The sequence below is a fragment of the Bombina bombina genome, chromosome 1, assembly GCF_027579735.1.
Source record: "Bombina bombina isolate aBomBom1 chromosome 1, aBomBom1.pri, whole genome shotgun sequence".
Classification (NCBI taxonomy): Eukaryota; Metazoa; Chordata; class Amphibia; order Anura; family Bombinatoridae; genus Bombina; species Bombina bombina.
In genome coordinates, this window is record NC_069499.1 from 442,242,071 (window position 1) to 442,261,739 (window position 19,669).

Here is a 19,669-nt window from a genome sequence, read left to right on the forward strand (position 1 = left end):
CTCTTGTTTCCAGCAATCTGCGAACTACGGGGGTAGATTGCAGCATCCGCTGCTTGTTAAATCTATCCCTAAGCATGAGGTTTTAAATGTATATCATTATAAGCATATAATAAGCATTCTTTATAATAAAAATGTTACACTCTATTTCAGTTTTTATTCACCCCTGGCAACCTTATTAAACTTATTTTGACAAGCAGGCAGTACAGCCAATCAGAGCTGCACCACATGCAACATGTATGCTTAAAAAAATGCTTTCTTGTGCTGCAGCTAGACTCAAGCATCAGATTATTATTATTTGTATGAGTCACATGACATTACCTATGACTTGACAATACAACAACATCACACATTAGGACAAAAGGCTGTATATCTGATCAAGATGTGATTATTAGTTATATTATTATGTGTTCGAAAACTCACTCTCAAAAAACATTTCAGGGATTCAGATAGCCCCCTCTCACTGATGATTTTTCTAATAATGTTACACATGAAATGGGTTTTAGATGTGAAGCTGGATTTTGAGGAATTATGTGACATAGTATTCGCTATCACCTAGATTACGAGTTTTGCGTTGTGGCTTTTAACGCTGAAAAATGGCAATTTCAGCGTAATGGCCAGTAACGCATATTACGAGTTGTGTCTGTATAGCTATACTGCATGCATTTTAGCCTGTCAATCCTGCACTCAAAAAAATGTGCCGGTATTACAGGTTGTGCGGTGAGGCTAAAATGCTTGCGTTACAGCCTATACCGACACGATCCATGCCGCCATCTGAGAGCAGTAGTTATGGATTTTAAATAAACCTATTAACCCCTAATCTGTTGCCCACCCACATCTCCAACACTATTTAAATATATTAACCCCTAAACCACCACTCCCCGACATCACTACCACTATAATAAAGTTAACCCCTATTCTGCCGCTCCCCAAAAGCGCAGCCACTAAATAAAGTTATTAACCCCTAAACCTCTGGCTTCCCACATCTCCGCCACTAAATAAACCTATTAACCCCAAAACCCGCCGGCTCCCCACATCGCAAAACACTAAATTAAACTATTAACCCCTAAACCTAACACCCCCCTAACTTTAAATTAAAATTACAATATAACTCTATTTAAAAAAATAAAAACTTACCTGTGAAATAAAAAATAAACCTAACATTAAACTATAAATTAACCTAACATAACTAATCTAATAAAATAAAAAATACTACCAATTAAAAATTCAAATTACAAATTTTAAAAAAAGTTTACCAAAAATAATTAACACTAAAATCATGAAAAATAAAAAACACTAAGATTACAAAACAAATAAACGAAATTATCAAAAATAAAAACAATTACACCTAATCTAATAGCCCTATAAAAATAAAAAGCCCCCCAAAATAAAAGCACCCCCTAGCCTACAATAAACTATCAATAGCCCATAAAAGGGCTTTTTGTAGGGCATTGCCCTAAAGAAATCAGCTCTTTTACCTTACAAAATTACTGTAAGCCATCCTGGAGTCTGATCCCATCCTGCGCGGAGCGTCCTCTTCATATGGTCGCCACCGTACATTGAAGTTGAATGCAATGTAGCCATTTCAAAATGGCGTCCCTTGCATTTCTATTGGCTGAATTGATTCTTCAAATTCAAATCAGCCAATATGATGAGAGCTACTAAATTTCAGTAGTCCAAAAAGTCAAATACAGCAGCACTTTAAGCAATGGAGTCACAGGGCCAAAAATAGTTAAAAAATATTACCTTTATTTGAACATGTATTTAAAAAGTAGACAGCTCCAAACTCCCTGACTAGTTTTGTGCTCAATTGAGCACTTAATCATAGGGTAAGTTTGTCAGGTGTTATTTCCCCTATTTAAAGGGACAAATACACCTGTTAACAATTAAATGAAACAACATACAAATATATATAAAATACAAATATATGCATATATCACAAAAAACAAATATTCCAAATTGCATACACTACATCACTGAGGAGGAAAAAAGTGAGATAGCAAACCCATTTGCCTGTGATTAAGCTATTGAACATATACAGATAGATATATTTGTATAAAATATATCAGAATACTGCATAACAACTTGAAATATCACACAAAAAGGGCCCAATGCAGCATAACCAAAGAAGCACATATTTGACAACCCTTTAGTCATTCTGTATATAAATCCAATAATGCTGTCAATATAAGGTGTCACTATGATTCTTGATAAGTCATCACAAAAATCCGCAAGCAAAAGCTGCAAAAAATTGCTGCATAAAGTTGCAAACAATTGCAGAAATTTCTGAAAGCCCATCAAAAACCAATAAACAACTATCCTAAATTGATGAACAACTATCCTAAATTAATGCCCAAAAACACATACATATGCATCATGTTTAACCAATCGGTATAAACATATTATCTGTGATATTTGAACATTCCTCATAAAAAACCAACTTATGGAATACACTATTAAAAGTTAATAGGATCCTCCAATTAATAATATGTTATTTACTCCCATTAGGAAATGATTTCTTTAATAACATGTTTCCTATTTACTGAATTTCAGTAGCTCTCATCCTATTGGCTGTTTTGAACAGCCAGTAGGATTTCAGAAGCTCTCATCCTATTGGCTGATTTAAATTTGACGAATCAAATCAGCCAATAGGAATGCAAGACACGCCATTTTGAAATGGCTACCTTGCATTCAACTTCAGTGTACGGCAGCAACCATATGAAGAGGACGCTCCGCGCAGGATGGCATCTTCCAGGATGGTTCAGCTCCGCGCTGCCGGGATGAAGTTAGAAGGCGCCCCCAGGATGGATGAAGACCTCGCCGCCTGGATAAAGACTTCTCACTGTCTGCATGTTCCGACTTCAGAAACCGTGAGTATATCTTCTGGGGTTAGTGTTAGGTTTTTATATTTTTTTAAATGTGGTCTACAAAAGTTTTTTTTTTGGGGGGGTGTTTTTTTTTTAGATTAGTGCTTTGGGCTTTGAAAAAGAGCTAAAATCCCTTTTAAGTGCAATACAAAAGAATTAAATGCCCTTTTAAGAGCAATGCCCATGCAAATGGGAGTTAGGTTTTTTTATTTTGGGGGGTTGGTTGGGTGGTGGGTTTTACTGTTAGGGGGGACTTTGTATTTTTTTACAGGTAAAAGAGCTGATTTCTTTAGGGCAATGCCCTCCAAAAGGCCATTTTAAGGGCTATTAATAATTTATTGTAGGCTAGGGGGTGTTTTTATTTTGGGGGGCTTTTTTATTTTTATCAAAAATAATAACAATTACACCTAATCTAATAGCCAAACTATTAGATTAGGTGTAATTGTTATTATTTTTGATAATTTCATTTATTTATTGCAATTTTAGTGTTAAAGGGATATTAAACCCAAAATTTTTCTTTCAAAATTCAGACAGATTATACAATTTTAAACAACATTCCAATTTACTTCTATTATCTAATTTGCTTCATTCTTTAGATATCCTTTGTTAAAGAAATAGCAATGCACACGGGTGAGCCAATCACAGGAGGCATCTATGTGCAGCCACCAATCAGAAGCTACTGAGCCTATTTAGATATGCTTTTCAGGAAAGAATATCAAGAGAATGAAGCAAATTAGATAATAGAAGTAAATTAGAAAGTTGTTTAAAATGGTATTCTCTATCTGAATCATGAAGGAAAAAAATTAGGTTTAATGTCCCTTTAATTATTTTTGTTAAGCTTAGATTATTTTCAATTTTTCGTAGGATTTGTTTTTTTTTTAATTTGTAATTTAGATATTTTAATTGGTATTTTTTTTTTAATTTTATTAGAATAGTTATGTTAGGTTAATTTATAGTTTAATGTTAGGTTTATATTTATTTCACAGGTAAGTTTTTATTTATTTAAATAGAGTTATATTGTAATTTCAATTTAAATTTAGGGGGGTGTGAGGTCTAGGGGTTAATAGTTTAATTTAGGCCTAGATTTAGAGTTCGGCGGTAGCCGTCAAAACCAGCGTTAGAGGCTCCTAACGCTGGTTTTGGGCGCCCGCTGGTATTTGGAGTCAGTGATTAAAGGGTCTAACGCTCACTTTTCAGCCGCGACTTTTCCATACCGCAGATCCCCCTACGCCATTTGCGTAGCCTATCTTTTCAATGGGATCTTTCTAACGCTGGTATTTAGAGTCGTTTCTGCAGTGAGCGTTAGAGCTCTAACGACAAGATTCCAGCCGCCTGAAAATAGCAGGAGTTAAGAGCTTTCTGGCTAACGCCGGTTTATAAAGCTCTTAACTACTGTACCCTAAAGTACACTAACACCCATAAACTACCTATGTACCCCTAAACCGAGGTCCCCCCACATCGCCGCCACTCGATTAAAAATTTTAACCCCTAATCTGCCGACCGCCACCTACGTTATACTTATGTACCCCTAATCTGCTGCCCCTAACCCCGCCGACCCCTATATTACATTTATTAACCCCTAATCTGCCCCCCACAACATCGCCGCCAGCTACTTAAAATAATTAACCCCTAATCTTCCGACCGCAAAGCGCCGCCACCTACGTTATCCCTATGTACCCCTAATCTGCTACCCCTAACACCGCCGACCCCTATATTATATTTATTATCCCCTAATCTGCCCCCCTCAACGTCGCCGACACCTGCCTACACTTATTAACCCCTAATCTGCCGAGCGGACCGCACCGCTACTATAATAAAGTTATTAACCCCTAACCCGCCTCACTAACCCTATCATAAATAGTATTAACCCCTAATCTGCCCTCCCTAACATCGCCGACACCTAACTTCAATTATTAACCCCTAATCTTCCGATCGGAGCTCACCGCTATTCTAATAAATGTATTAACCCCTAAAGCTAAGTCTAACCCTAACACTAACACCCCCCTAACTTAAATATAATTTACATCTAACGAAATAAATTAACTCTTATTATATAAATTATTCCTATTTAAAGCTAAATACTTACCTGTAAAATAAATCCTAATATAGCTACAATATAAATTATAATTATAGCTATTTTAGGATTAATATTTATTTTACAGGCAAATTTGTAATTATTTTAACCAGGTACAATAGCTATTAAATAGTTATTAACTATTTAATAGTTACCTAGTTAAAATAATAACAAATTTACCTGTAAAATAAATCCTAACCTAAGTTATAATTAAACCTAACACTACCCTATCAATAAAATAATTAAATAAACTACCTACAATTACCTACAATTAACCTAACACTACACTATCAATAAATAAATTAAACACAATTGCTACAAATAAATACAATTAAATAAACTAGCTAAAGTACAAAAAATAAAAAAGAACTAAGTTACAGAAAATAAAAAAATATTTACAAACATAAGAAAAATATTACAACAATTTTAAACTAATTACACCTACTCTAAGCCCCCTAATAAAATAACAAAGCCCCCCAAAATAATAAATTCCCTACCCTATTCTAAATTAAAAAAGTTACAAGCTCTTTTACCTTACCAGCCCTGAACAGGGCCCTTTGCGGGGCATGCCCCAAGAAGTTCAGCTCTTTTGCCTGTTAAAAAAAACATACAATACCCCCCCCCCAACATTACAACCCACCACCCACATACCCCTAATCTAACCCAAACCCCCCTTAAATAAACCTAACACTAATCCCCTGAAGATCTTCCTACCTTGTCTTCACCATCCAGGTATCACCGATCCGTCCTGGCTCCAAGATCTTCATCCAACCCAAGCGGGGGTTGGCGATCCATAATCCGGTGCTGAAGAGGTCCAGAAGAGGCTCCAAAGTCTTCCTCCTATCCGGCAAGAAGAGGACATCCGGACCGGCAAACATCTTCTCCAAGCGGCATCTTCGATCTTCTTCCATCCGGTGCGGAGCGGGTCCATCTTGAAGCAGGCGACGCGGATCCATCCTCTTCTTCCGATGTCTCCCGACGAATGACGGTTCCTTTAAGGGACGTCATCCAAGATGGCGTCCCTCGAATTCCGATTGGCTGATAGGATTCTATCAGCCAATCGGAATTAAGGTAGGAATTTTCTGATTGGCTGATGGAATCAGCCAATCTGTCAGGCTTTTGGGTGTACTGTTTCTTTAATTAGAATTCAACCAATCATATCTTACTTACTCCCATAAAACACCTGTTCACTGAACACACCTTGCTTAGTATTTTGTTATTTTCCTCAGAGTAACACTGAGCCTCTCATATCTCTGTAAGGTTAAAATTGGATTAACTTACAGCAACTCAAGTTTCCTCATTCAAGATCTACCTACTACGGATTTCATATTTATTTCCAGCCTGTTGCAACATCTTTTGGAAATCTTACTTTGGCAAGTACTTTCATTTATTCAAGACTGTCTTTATTTTGGGAAGTTACGTTACCTGTTTCAACTTATCAGCTCATATTATTTAACAACCAAGTCTGTGGCAGCCATAAAGAATAACCGGTTATTGAAGCTCTAATATGTAATCTTATTTGTTCTGTTATATTATCCTTATGTTGATTTCTGCTGCACCGGAGAATCGTGACGTCACACGCTGACTGTTAGCTCGCTTCAGCGTGTCTCTGCTGCTGCTGCAGCCACAGCCTACAGAACCCGGAAGTGTTTGTTCTTACTTACCGCTCTCACAGTTTTCAAGGTACATTACCACGTTTGCAACTATAACTATATCTGCAGAAGTTCTCCATTATAACAATCTATCAATACTACATTGGATAAGACTTACTTGCTGTGTGTTTAATTTCTCATGTTACGCAATATATTAGAATTATTCCTTACTTACTCATAAGAAAGTTTCACCTATTCCTATATCTTTTTCTATTATTACAAGCCTGCTTATTTCCAAGATTGCATTTGATTTTGATTCCTATAATACAGATAATACTTTAATGTGTATTTTTTGTAGGGAAACATTAATCTTATATTAACTGCACATATATCCATATGGGTTTACCAAGTAATAGTACTCTCAATTGATATTGTGCTACATACCTTTACTTGTAATCAAACTAAGCAGGATTGATTGTTACATAATACTAAGCCATAAAAGAAAATGGAACCTGCTGAAATTCCCCAAGTAGTCTATAACCTGAGTCAAAAGGTAGACAAAATGGGACAGGCTATCCTGGACTTACAACTAGAAAATCAGGTTCTCAGAGAGCTTATAAAGGAGGTAAAAGAACAACAAACCCCCAGTTCTGAACCACAGATAAGCTTGCCAGAATTATATAATGGTAATAGGAAAACCTATAGGCAGTTTAAAAATGCCTGCTACCTGCTATTCAATTTAAAACCAAAAACTTACCCCACTGACAGGGTAAGGGTTTTGTCCACAATATCTTTTCTAAGATCTGAACCCAGAATTTGGGCAGATCATTTGTGTGAAACAAATGACCCCCTACTAGATTCACTAACAAATTTTTTCCAAGCTATGGATGAGCTATATAGAGATACTGATATTCAACTAACGGCTGAACAAAAGATGAGGAGCTTAAAACAAGGAAAAAAGACAGTGGAGGAATATACCACTGAATTTAAGCTGTACGCATCAGACTCAGCATGGAGTTTGGTTTCGCTCAGAAACCAATTTAGATTGGGACTGTCTGATCCTGTTAAGGATGAGCTAGCACGTATAGAGCTTCCAAGTACCCTGGATGCATTAATAAAAGTCTCAACCCAAATCGACCGGAGGCTCAGGGAACGCAAAGCTGAACGTGGTTATTCAGATCCAACATTTAAAGCCACTATGTCCACCTCAGCACACATAAAATCACCTCCAATGGAGCATGTCACCCCCATGGAAATAGGAGTTATACGTGGACCATTAACTCCTGAAGAAAGGATAAGAAGAAGAACTAATCACCTCTGTATGTATTGTGCAAATCCCAGTCATACTTAACTGTTACCTTCCAATCAAAATTCTGTGAAAATACATGCTTCCCACATCATAAAATACTACACACAGAATTAGAACAGATTCAAATACCGGAACCATACCAGGATTTCATAGAGGTCTTTAGTAAAGTTGAGGCGGAAACTCTTCCACCCCATCGGGTTTATGATTGCCCAATTGAATTAATTCCAGGTGCAACATTACCGGTTGGTCATTTGTATCCATTGAGTCACCCTGAGTTGTTACATTTAAAACAATACTTACAAGATAATCTTCGAAAGGGTTTTATCAGACCCTCTTCTTCACCCACAGCAGCTGGAATGTTCTTTGTAACCAACAAAGACAATTCCCTCAGGCCGATAATAGATTACCGAGAGCTTAATAAACGGACGGTAAAAAACCGATATCCGTTACCTCTCATACCGGAATTAATTGAAAGATTAAGTAATGCTACCATCTTTACTAAGTTGGACTTGCGTGGGGCATACAATCTCATACGTATAAGAGAAGGAGACGAATGGCTCACAGCATTTAGAACTCGGTATGGACTCTATGAGTACCTAGTGATGCCATTCGGTCTCTGTAATGCCCCCGCAACGTTCCAACACTTTATTAATGATATTTTCCGGGATTTATTAGACATATGTCTAGTAGTATACTTAGACGACATCTTAATTTACTCCAACAACTTGCCAGAACATATAAAACATGTCCGTTGGGTATTAGCTCGGTTACAAACACATAAACTATATGCCAAATTAGAAAAGTGTTCATTTCACAATACAACTATCTCATTCTTAGGCTACACTATATCTCCTGCTGGTATCCAAATGCAAACCGAGAAGGTTGATTCAGTAAAAAATTGGCCAACTCCTAAAGATAAGAAGTCTCTCCAAAGGTTTTTGGGGTTTGCCAATTATTACAGAAAATTTATAAAGAACTTTTCATCAATAGTGAGACCACTCACACAACTTACTGGTTCAACCCAACAATTCCATTGGAATCAAAGTCATTCCAAAGTATTTGACTTCTTGAAACAAACTTTCACAGAAGCACCCATACTCAAATTTCCTAATGTTGATTTACAATACGTATTGGAAGTTGATTCCTCAGACTTTGCGATTGGGGCAGTACTTTCACAACAGAAAACACCCAAAGATCCTCTACATCCAATCTCCTACTTTTCAAAAAGTATGACATCAGCAGAGAGGAATTACGCAATAGGAGACAAAGAATTACTCGCCATCCGTAAATCCTTAGAATTTTGGAGACACCTACTAGAAGGTGCAAAAATGCCCTTCATAATTTATACGGACCACAAAAACCTCCAATACCTGCAAAATAACAAGACTCTATCAGCTAGACAGGTACGGTGGAGTCTTTACTTTGCAAGATTCGACTTTCAAATCCAATACCGCCCAGCAAACAAAAATGGAAAAGCGGATGCACTCTCTCGACAACTATCCGAACCTATTCATAACGAAAATCCTACTGCTATAATTCCTCCTGAACGCTTCATCGGATTAACTTCAGACTTTCTAACTGATATAAAGAATTCTTCAAAAGATTCACCTACTGACACTAAGGTTCCTTTGGAATTGAAAGATGGATTATACTACTACAAGAATATGATTTATATTCCTAAAGAATTGAGACTACAAATTTTACAACTTCACCATGATTCACCCTTAGCTGGACATCCAGGGGAATCACGCACTATCGAACTCATAACAAGGACATATTGGTGGCCTCATTTGAAGGAAACTGTTTCAGATTATATAAAGAGTTGTGTTACTTGTCAAGTATGCAAAACTGAGCGGAAATTACCTTATGGACTTTTAATATCAATTCCAACTTCTGACAGACCTTGGAAACAAGTAGGAGTTGACTTCATTGTGGATCTACCTCCATCAAAGAATTTTACCACCATCATGGTAGTTGTTGATAGTTTCACCAAAATGTCGCATTTTATTCCATTTCATAAGCTTCCCACTTCAGCAGAAACAGCCAACTTATTTATACAACATGTGATTCGGCTTCATGGGGTACCAACAGTTTTGATATCTGACAGGGGATCTCAGTTCACATCTAAATTCTGGAAAAGTCTCTGTCAATCTCTTAACATAACCCATCAATACACCACTGCATTTCATCCACAAGCCAACGGACAGGTTGAGAGAATCAATCAATGGTTAGATGAGTACCTACGATGTTTTTGTTCCTACCAGCAAGAAAACTGGATAACATACTTACCCTTCGCTGAATTTTCCTACAATAATCTAACCAATTCATCCACAAAATTATCTCCATTCTTCGCAAATTATGGGTACCATCCAACCATCACTTCAGTTAGTACTACTCCTTCCAATTCTCCTCTCGTAGATGAATGGAATAATGCACTTCTAGACAATTTTCGGGTTATCAAGGAAAACATTTCTAAAGCTCAGTCTTCCCAAAAACACTATTATGATTTGAGACACAGACAACCACCTTCATATCAAATTGGTGACCAGGTATGGTTGTCAACAAAAAACCTAAAGCTACATCTTCCTAGTAGGAAAATGACACAAAAAGTCTGTGGACCTTTCCCTATCACTAGGGTAATAAATCAGAATGCAGTCACTCTGGATTTACCATCATCTATGAGAATACATCCGACTTTCCATGTTTCCCTCCTCAAACCATACGTTCCTACTAGAAATAATACACCCCAATTACTACCGACCACTTCCATTCAAGACTCAGAAATCTATGAGGTTAAAGAAGTACTTGATTCAAGGTTTTCCAAGGGTATTCTGGAATATTTAATTAGGTGGAAGGGGTATTCGGAGGAAGATGACTCCTGGGAACCCGCATCTAATCTTAATGCTCCTCGACTTGTTTCCCAATTTCACAGGAGATATCCAGATCGCCCCAGACTTCAAGCTGAGGATCAGCTTGTTTGAGGGGGGAGTCATGTCAGGCTTTTGGGTGTACTGTTTCTTTAATTAGAATTCAACCAATCATATCTTACTTACTCCCATAAAACACCTGTTCACTGAACACACCTTGCTTAGTATTTTGTTATTTTCCTCAGAGTAACACTGAGCCTCTCATATCTCTGTAAGGTTAAAATTGGATTAACTTACAGCAACTCAAGTTTCCTCATTCAAGATCTACCTACTACGGATTTCATATTTATTTCCAGCCTGTTGCAACATCTTTTGGAAATCTTACTTTGGCAAGTACTTTCATTTATTCAAGACTGTCTTTATTTTGGGAAGTTACGTTACCTGTTTCAACTTATCAGCTCATATTATTTAACAACCAAGTCTGTGGCAGCCATAAAGAATAACCGGTTATTGAAGCTCTAATATGTAATCTTATTTGTTCTGTTATATTATCCTTATGTTGATTTCTGCTGCACCGGAGAATCGTGACGTCACACGCTGACTGTTAGCTCGCTTCAGCGTGTCTCTGCTGCTGCTGCAGCCACAGCCTACAGAACCCGGAAGTGTTTGTTCTTACTTACCGCTCTCACAGTTTTCAAGGTACATTACCACGTTTGCAACTATAACTATATCTGCAGAAGTTCTCCATTATAACAATCTATCAATACTACATTGGATAAGACTTACTTGCTGTGTGTTTAATTTCTCATGTTACGCAATATATTAGAATTATTCCTTACTTACTCATAAGAAAGTTTCACCTATTCCTATATCTTTTTCTATTATTACAAGCCTGCTTATTTCCAAGATTGCATTTGATTTTGATTCCTATAATACAGATAATACTTTAATGTGTATTTTTTGTAGGGAAACATTAATCTTATATTAACTGCACATATATCCATATGGGTTTACCAAGTAATAGTACTCTCAATTGATATTGTGCTACATACCTTTACTTGTAATCAAACTAAGCAGGATTGATTGTTACACAATCAGAATCTAGTTCAATCCGATTGGCCGATCCAATCAGCCAATCAGATTGAGCTCGCATTCTATTGGCTGATCGGAACAGCCAATAGAATGCGAGCTCAATCTGATTGGCTGATTGGATCAGCCAATCGGATTGAACTTGATTCTGATTGGCTGATTCCATCAGCCAATCAGAAAATTCCTACCTTAATTCCGATTGGCTGATAGAATCCTATCAGCCAATCGGAATTCGAGGGACGCCATCTTGGATGACGTCCCTTAAAGGAACCGTCATTCGTCGGGAGACATCGGAAGAAGAGGATGGATCCGCGTCGCCTGCTTCAAGATGGACCCGCTCCGCACCGGATGGAAGAAGATCGAAGATGCCGCTTGGAGAAGATGTTTGCCGGTCCGGATGTCCTCTTCTTGCCGGATAGGAGGAAGACTTTGGAGCCTCTTCTGGACCGGATTATGGATCGCCAACCCCCGCTTGGGTTGGATGAAGATCTTGGAGCCAGGACGGATCGGTGAACCTGGTATGGTGAAGACAAGGTAGGAAGATCTTCAGGGGCTTAGTGTTAGGTTTCTTTAAGGGGGTTTGGGTTAGATTAGGGGTATGTGGGTGGTGGGTTGTAATGTTGGGGGGGGGGTATTGTATGTTTTTTTTTACAGGCAAAAGAGCTGAAATTCTTGGGGCATGCCCCGCAAAGGGCCCTGTTCAGGGCTGGTAAGGTAAAAGAGCTTGTAACTTTTTTAATTTAGAATAGGGTAGGGAATTTTTTATTTTGGGGGGGCTTTGTTATTTTATTAGGGGGCTTAGAGTAGGTGTAATTAGTTTAAAATTGTTGTAATATTTTTCTTATGTTTGTAAATATTTTTTTATTTTCTGTAACTTAGTTCTTTTTTATTTTTTGTACTTTAGCTAGTTTATTTAATTGTATTTATTTGTAGCAATTGTGTTTAATTTATTTATTGATAGTGTAGTGTTAGGTTAATTGTAGGTAATTGTAGGTAGTTTATTTAATTATTTTATTGATAGGGTAGTGTTAGGTTTAATTATAACTTAGGTTAGGATTTATTTTACAGGTAAATTTGTTATTATTTTAACTAGGTAACTATTAAATAGTTAATAACTATTTAATAGCTATTGTACCTGGTTAAAATAATTACAAATTTGCCTGTAAAATAAATATTAATCCTAAAATAGCTATAATATAATTATAATTTATATTGTAGCTATATTAGGGTTTATTTTACAGGTAAGTATTTAGCTTTAAATAGGAATAAGTTATTTAATAAGAGTTAATTTATTTCGTTAGATGTAAATTATATTTAACTTAGGGGGGTGTTAGTGTTAGGGTTAGACTTAGCTTTAGGGGTTAATCCATTTATTAGAATAGCGGTGAGCTCCGATGGGAAGTTTAGGGGTTAATAATTGAAGGTAGGTGTCGGCGATGTTAGGGAAGGCAGATTAGGGGTTAATACTATTTATGATAGGGTTAGTGAGGCGGGTTAGGGGTTAATAACTTTATTATAGTAGCGCTCAGGTCCGCTCGGCAGATTAGGGGTTAATAAGTGTAGGCAGGTGGAGGCGACGTTGTGGGGGGCAGATTAGGGGTTAATAAATATAATATAGGGGTCGGCGATGTTAGGGCAGCAGATTAGGGGTACATAGGGATAACGTAGGTGGCGGCGTTTTACGGAGCGGCAGATTAGGGGTTAAAAAAATATGCAGGGGTCAGCGATAGCGGGGGCGGCAGATTAGGGGTTAATAAGTGTAAGGCTAGGGGTGTTTAGACTCGGGGTACATGTTAGGGTGTTAGGTGCAGACGTAGGAAGTGTTTCCCCATAGGAATCAATGGGGCTGCGTTAGGAGCTGAACGCTGCTTTTTTGCAGGTGTTAGGTTTTTTTTTCAGCTCAAACAGCCCCATTGTTTCCTATGGGAGAATCGTGCACGAGCACGTTTTTGAGGCCGGCCGCGTCCGTAAGCAACTCTGGTATCGAGAGTTGCTTTTGCGGTAAAAATGCTCTACGCTCCTTTTTTGGAGCCTAACGCAGCATTTGTTTTAACTCTCGATACCAGAGTTAAATTTATGGTGCGGCCAGAAAAAAGCCTGCGGAGCGTTAACAGCCCTTTTACCGCCGAACTCTAAATCTAGGCCCTAGTGTTTTGCGATGTGGGGGCTGGTGGTTTAGGTGTTAATAGGTTTCTTTAGTGGCGGAGATGTAGGAGGCTGGAGGTTTAGTGGTCAATAACTTTATTTAGTGGCGGTGATGTTGGGGAGCAGCAGAAAATGGGTTAATAACTTTATTATAGTGGTGGCAATGTCGGGGAGCGGCGGAATAGGGGTTAATAGCATTTATTAGTGTTGGCGATGTCGGGAGCAACAGATTAGGGGTTAATAACTTTATTATAGTTGCGGCGATGTCAGACACAGCAGATTAGGGGTGTTTAGACTTGAGGTTTATGTTAGGGTGTTAGATTTAAACGTAACTTTTTTTCCCCATAGACATCAATAGGGTTGCGTTACGGCGATCGCCATGCCGCACTTCTAACACTCTCTCCCCATTGATGTCTATGTGGAAAAGCGTGCACGAGCACGTATTCTCAGCCCTTGGCTTTTGTGCTGTATGAAGCTTAATGCCACCATATCGCATGCACAAATAGGTTTTTCAGAAACTCGTAATGGCAGCACTTTGGAGAGTGAAACAACACAACTTTTGTTGCGTTCATTTCGCATCCTGTTTAGCGCAAAACTCGTAATCTAGGTATAAGTGATTTACAATTAATGTCAACAACCCATTAAAGAATCTAAATCCAGATCTTCCTTTTACCTGGTTAATGCTCGCAATGAGTTCATTGAGATTTTTCATTCTGTGGTTGAACAAGATCTTTTCCATTTATCTAAAGTTGTTAGTAAAAGTAGTACTAGTCACAGTAATATGAACAGCAAGGAAGCAAGGGCCCTTAATAGGTTGAAAAATTATTCTAATTTGGTGTTTGTGGAATCAGACAAAGGGGGGTCTGCGGTAGTCCTCGATAAGCAACAATATATACAAGAAACCTATAGGCAGTTAAATGATTCAGAAAATTGACATTTAGACCCACAGGAAAATTTCAGAATAAATTGAAACATTTACTGGATAGTGGGGTAAAGTTCTCATCATTGACTAACAAATTAAGTGAGTATTTGAATGTAGAATCTCCCAGAGTTCCCCTTTTTAAGCACCTACCCAAAATACACAAATCCCTTTCCAATCCCCCAAAGATGCCCGATTGTTTCTGCAATTGGGTCCCTGGAGGAGAGGTTAGGAGAGTGGGTTGATGCACAGTTAGAACCTATAGTACAGTCTCTATCAGGATTTCTGAGGGACTAAGCACGTACTGAAATTCCTATATAAACAAGAATGGAGGGATAATTTTACATTTGTAACAATTGATGCTGTATCCCTATATTCATGTATTCCACATGATTTGGGGATTACTGCAATCAGAAGAATGTTACTGAAGTATTCTAACTATGATGAGGACCTCATTATTTTTATCCTGGAGGCAATCACTTTCCTTCTAAACCACAACTATTTTATCTTTAATTAGGCGATAAACCTGCCCAGAGGGCGGGACTTCCGGTGGGTGGAGCTGAGGATCGGCAGTGCAGAGAAGGAGCTCCGTACATTGAGCTCTGAGAAAACCTTTAGTCTGCTGCCGGACACCTTTGCCCACACCTTAGCCTTGTTGGGGGAACACCCGGACATCATCCTCAACCGGCCAAGTGGTGTGAAGGGCCGACAACTGCCCTTGCCCCCTGAAGCACTGAAAGTGCGCAACGGAACACCAGCCGCGGGCGCCATATTAGATCGCGGCCCTCCCGCATCAAGACACGCAGCAGCTTATCGGAAGCTGTGAAAGCCCTGTCTCTCATCACAAAAGTAATCGGAAAGGAGGGTGAGTGCAGAGGAGCTTCACTACATTACAAAGCACAATAGTTCAGGACTTGCTATACCCATCACAGATCTGTCACACAGAGGGGGTTAAATTACCTACGTATAATTAGGCAGGCAATAATGGTGGGAAGTACTTACACAGAAACCCACTTCACAGCCATTAATCTACAGACCTAGCTGGAAGCACCTATTCTGCAATCACTTAAGACACCACTCACTGTGGAAGGAGCACAACTGGCCACCGCAAGAGAAAGGCACAAAGGGGATGCTTGCAATACCTGCTTTATTTCACCACAACACAGCTTTAACAGGTGCACTATTATTATACAGACTATCTGCCACTCCTTGGGACTCTATCTCTCATACCCACCGACACCCCAGCACAGAGACAGATTGTATGAGGGTTTGCTAATTGCACCATAATAAAGATTGTCCTTTTGCCTTTGGGAAAGAACCAGATTTTGAAGTGCCGCTGAAGCACAAACAAGGCCTGCATGATTCACCCACGTGGCTTAACAACTTTTATATCAACTAGCTATTTCACACATCATATAAGCTGCCCTCCGACTGCAGCTCAGCAGTGCCACATAAAGGCATAAAGCCATAACGCTGAAAATAAAATAATTTGAACTTTGCTATTATACTCTCCCTCTCTCCTGCCCTTCATATGAAGGTTGACAAATATTTCAAGCCTCTTTCTAGTGCATTTGAGAACAAGATGACTTCAAAGTCTAAACAAGCAGATAGGAGACAACGACACGCCACAGAGGCGCAGATTGACAACCCTCCCTCACCAAGTTCCTCTCACTTACCAGCTAGTGATTCCACAAACCTCATGCAAGAACTAAAATCTTTCTTCCTGCCTAAGATGGAATCTCTCCGGGCAGGCATGGACACTTTAACTAGTGAGGTGCGCCATTTTTCAACAAGGATGAATCAGGCAGAACAGAGGATTTCAGACTTGGAAGACTGCCAAGATACCACTTCTACCTCCCTCCGACAATTACTACGCCAAAACCAGGCGCTCCAAGACAAAGTCGACGATCTGGAGAATCGTAGTAGACGTAATAACCTCTGTATAATTGGAATACCAGAGAGCATCAAGAACAAAGATCTATTGGAGTTCACAGCACTCACGTTTCCTAGACTATTAGGCATAGACCCGGATCGCCTTCCAATAGATGTGGAAAGAGCGCACCGCATCGGCCCGGACAACGGCCTCTCTACTGCCAATGCCACAAAACCCCGACAGGTCATATTTAAATGTTTAAACTACCAAGAAAAACTGACTTTGCTACGGGCCTACAGGTCACACAAGGCAGATATCATCTACGAGGGGAAAAAACTCCTGCTATTTCAAGATTTTTCAGCAGATGTATCCAAAATGCGCAAAGAATTCGCCCCTTATTGCTCCCAACTATATGAAGAAGGTAGGCAAGTTGCACTCCTTTACCCCGCCAAACTCAGGCTACAGACCCCTAGGGGTCCCAAGTTCTTCCGTTCCCCTAAAGAATTGAAAGCTTATCTAGAAGAAGAAAAGCAGCAACAAACTGACCCATAGAACATGTCGCTTCCCTCACTTACATACATTTAAGACTCTTTTTAAGATGGGAGGTTCTGGACATAGGTGTCTCCGGACACAAGAGGCACTGGCGGCCGAGGAACGCCTCATCACTACTGTGGTTACTCTTTGGAGCACCACTCCTCAAGACGCTGTTCTGCCTCAGGAGGGGGTTCCTCAGAGAACTCACCCTCTCAATCCTGGGACTGTTACTACACCAAGAAATAAGTTTGTAGAAAATGTTGGTTATTGTGTGTTTTATTGTTTTTGTTCTTGTGTTCATTTTTGTTTTTGTTTTTTTATTTCCAAATTTTGTAATGTTCAATGTACTGCGTATTTGCTCTGCCTAGTCAATATCAAGGTGCCCCTTCTGGCCTTAAACTACAGTGTAAAGTCTGACCCCTATGATGCACCACTCCAGAAACACCCGTCACCTATATGTCTCAACAATGTCATATGTATTAACTAATCAATTTCCTTTCTTTATAGCAGAGGGCATGGCTGTTATGCTCGGCGGATGGGTTGACTGGAGACTGACACTTAGACCTCAGATGAATAACCCAGATCGATTACTTTTCAGCGATGCCTGTGAGCTCTTCCCTCCATCACACTACATATCATGCCACATGCAAACCAACACCCTGTCTTACCTCCACCTCTCTCTTGACACATTACACACACACACGACTGGTGGAAGTAACCCACCCCCCCACCGACAAATATACCTGCTGCCCCCACCCCCCCACAAATTACTCCAATGACCACGAAACTTAATGTGATATCCTGGAATGTAGGGGGAATAACATCCCCAACTAAAAGAAGTAGAATCCTCCAGTACCTTAACTCCATCCATGCAGACATTGCACTGCTACAGGAAACACACCTCACCGCAGAAGAACATGAAAAATTAAAGATTAGATGGGTGGGACAAATTATGTACTCGCCGTCAGAGGGGAGAAAGCGTGGGGTAGCAATTCTAATACGAAAAAACCTACCACTGACCTTCTCTAACACCAAAATTGATAAACAAGGCCGCTTTATATTCACCACGCTTCACATTCACACCAGCACTTTCCAGCTATGTAATGTATATGGCCCAAACCACTCTGACCAGGCCTTCTGGTCATCCCTCCAGTCACTCATTGCCCTACATTCGGATTCACCAGTAATAGTAGGTGGGGACTTCAACATGGCGCAAGCCCTCCCACTGGACAGGTTTTTTGACCCATCACACCCAAGCACAAAGAAGGGAACCCACTCCAAACATAGAAAAGAAACGCAAATCATAACTAATTTTAGAGACGGATTGGGGTTACACGACTTATGGAGATCTCAACATCCCGACCAAAGGGACTACACATGTGTCTCTAAGACGCATCATACTTTCTCCCGAATCGACTACTTTCTCACATCCCCCAAATCACCCCTAGCATACTGAACACATCTATCCTTCCAATTACGATCTCAGATCATGCCCCCATACGACTAACGCTTCAACCTTTCAGAACAGAATCCCAAGAACGAAAATGGAGGTTTCCCTCACACTTATACTCCAATGCAGATTTTAAACAACACCTAAAGTCATATTGGTTTGAATACACCCTGGATAATGAGCAACACAAACCTAACCCTGACCTGTTCTGGCATGCCTCTAAGGCGGTCATCAGAGGCAAAATCACAGCATATACAGCCCACCATTTTAGATCCCAAAAGAAGGTTACCACACAACTCCTTTCAGATCTAACTACTGCATACAATGCTTACCTAGCAAGCCCTACAGAGACCAATCGCCAAAGATACTACACGGTTAAAAAAGACAGAGACACGCACTTACAGATTCTAGACCATAAATTTAACTTGCACAGGCAAGGCAGGTTCTATCACCATGGCAACACAGCTGGCAAACTCCTGGCGAACTTAGTAAGACTACACACGCCCAAATCCATTATAACAGCCATTAAGTCAGGGGACCATCGCAAAACAGACACTAAAGATATAATGCAAGTATTCACATCTTATTACAAATCCTTGTACACCAGGCAAAACATCAGGAAAGTGGATAAGGATATGTTTTGGCAAAAAATTAAAGTACCCCAGCTGTCAGATACTCAGAGAGACAGCCTGAATTCTCCCATACATACACAAGAGGTGTTACGAGCTATTGGAAATTCCAAACTAGGGAAAGCGGCAGGCCCAGACTCTCTACCAATTGAATATTATAAGATTCTTAGCACAGACATAGCCCCAACCTTGGCCACTACATATTCTGCCTACCTATCAGGGAAAGCCGCGCCAGATGCGAGGTTTACAGATGCTAACATTTGCATACTTCCGAAACCACTCAGAGACCATACACAACCCTCCTCATACAGACCGATCTCATTG

At 39.4% G+C, this 19,669-nt stretch overlaps 1 protein-coding gene across 1 annotated transcript in view; it reads right to left on the bottom strand.

The window, feature by feature from the left end:
- Positions 1-19,669, bottom strand: part of LOC128638201 (bile salt export pump-like) — a 192,392-nt gene that overhangs the window by 57,085 nt on the left and 115,638 nt on the right. The window lies entirely within an intron of this gene.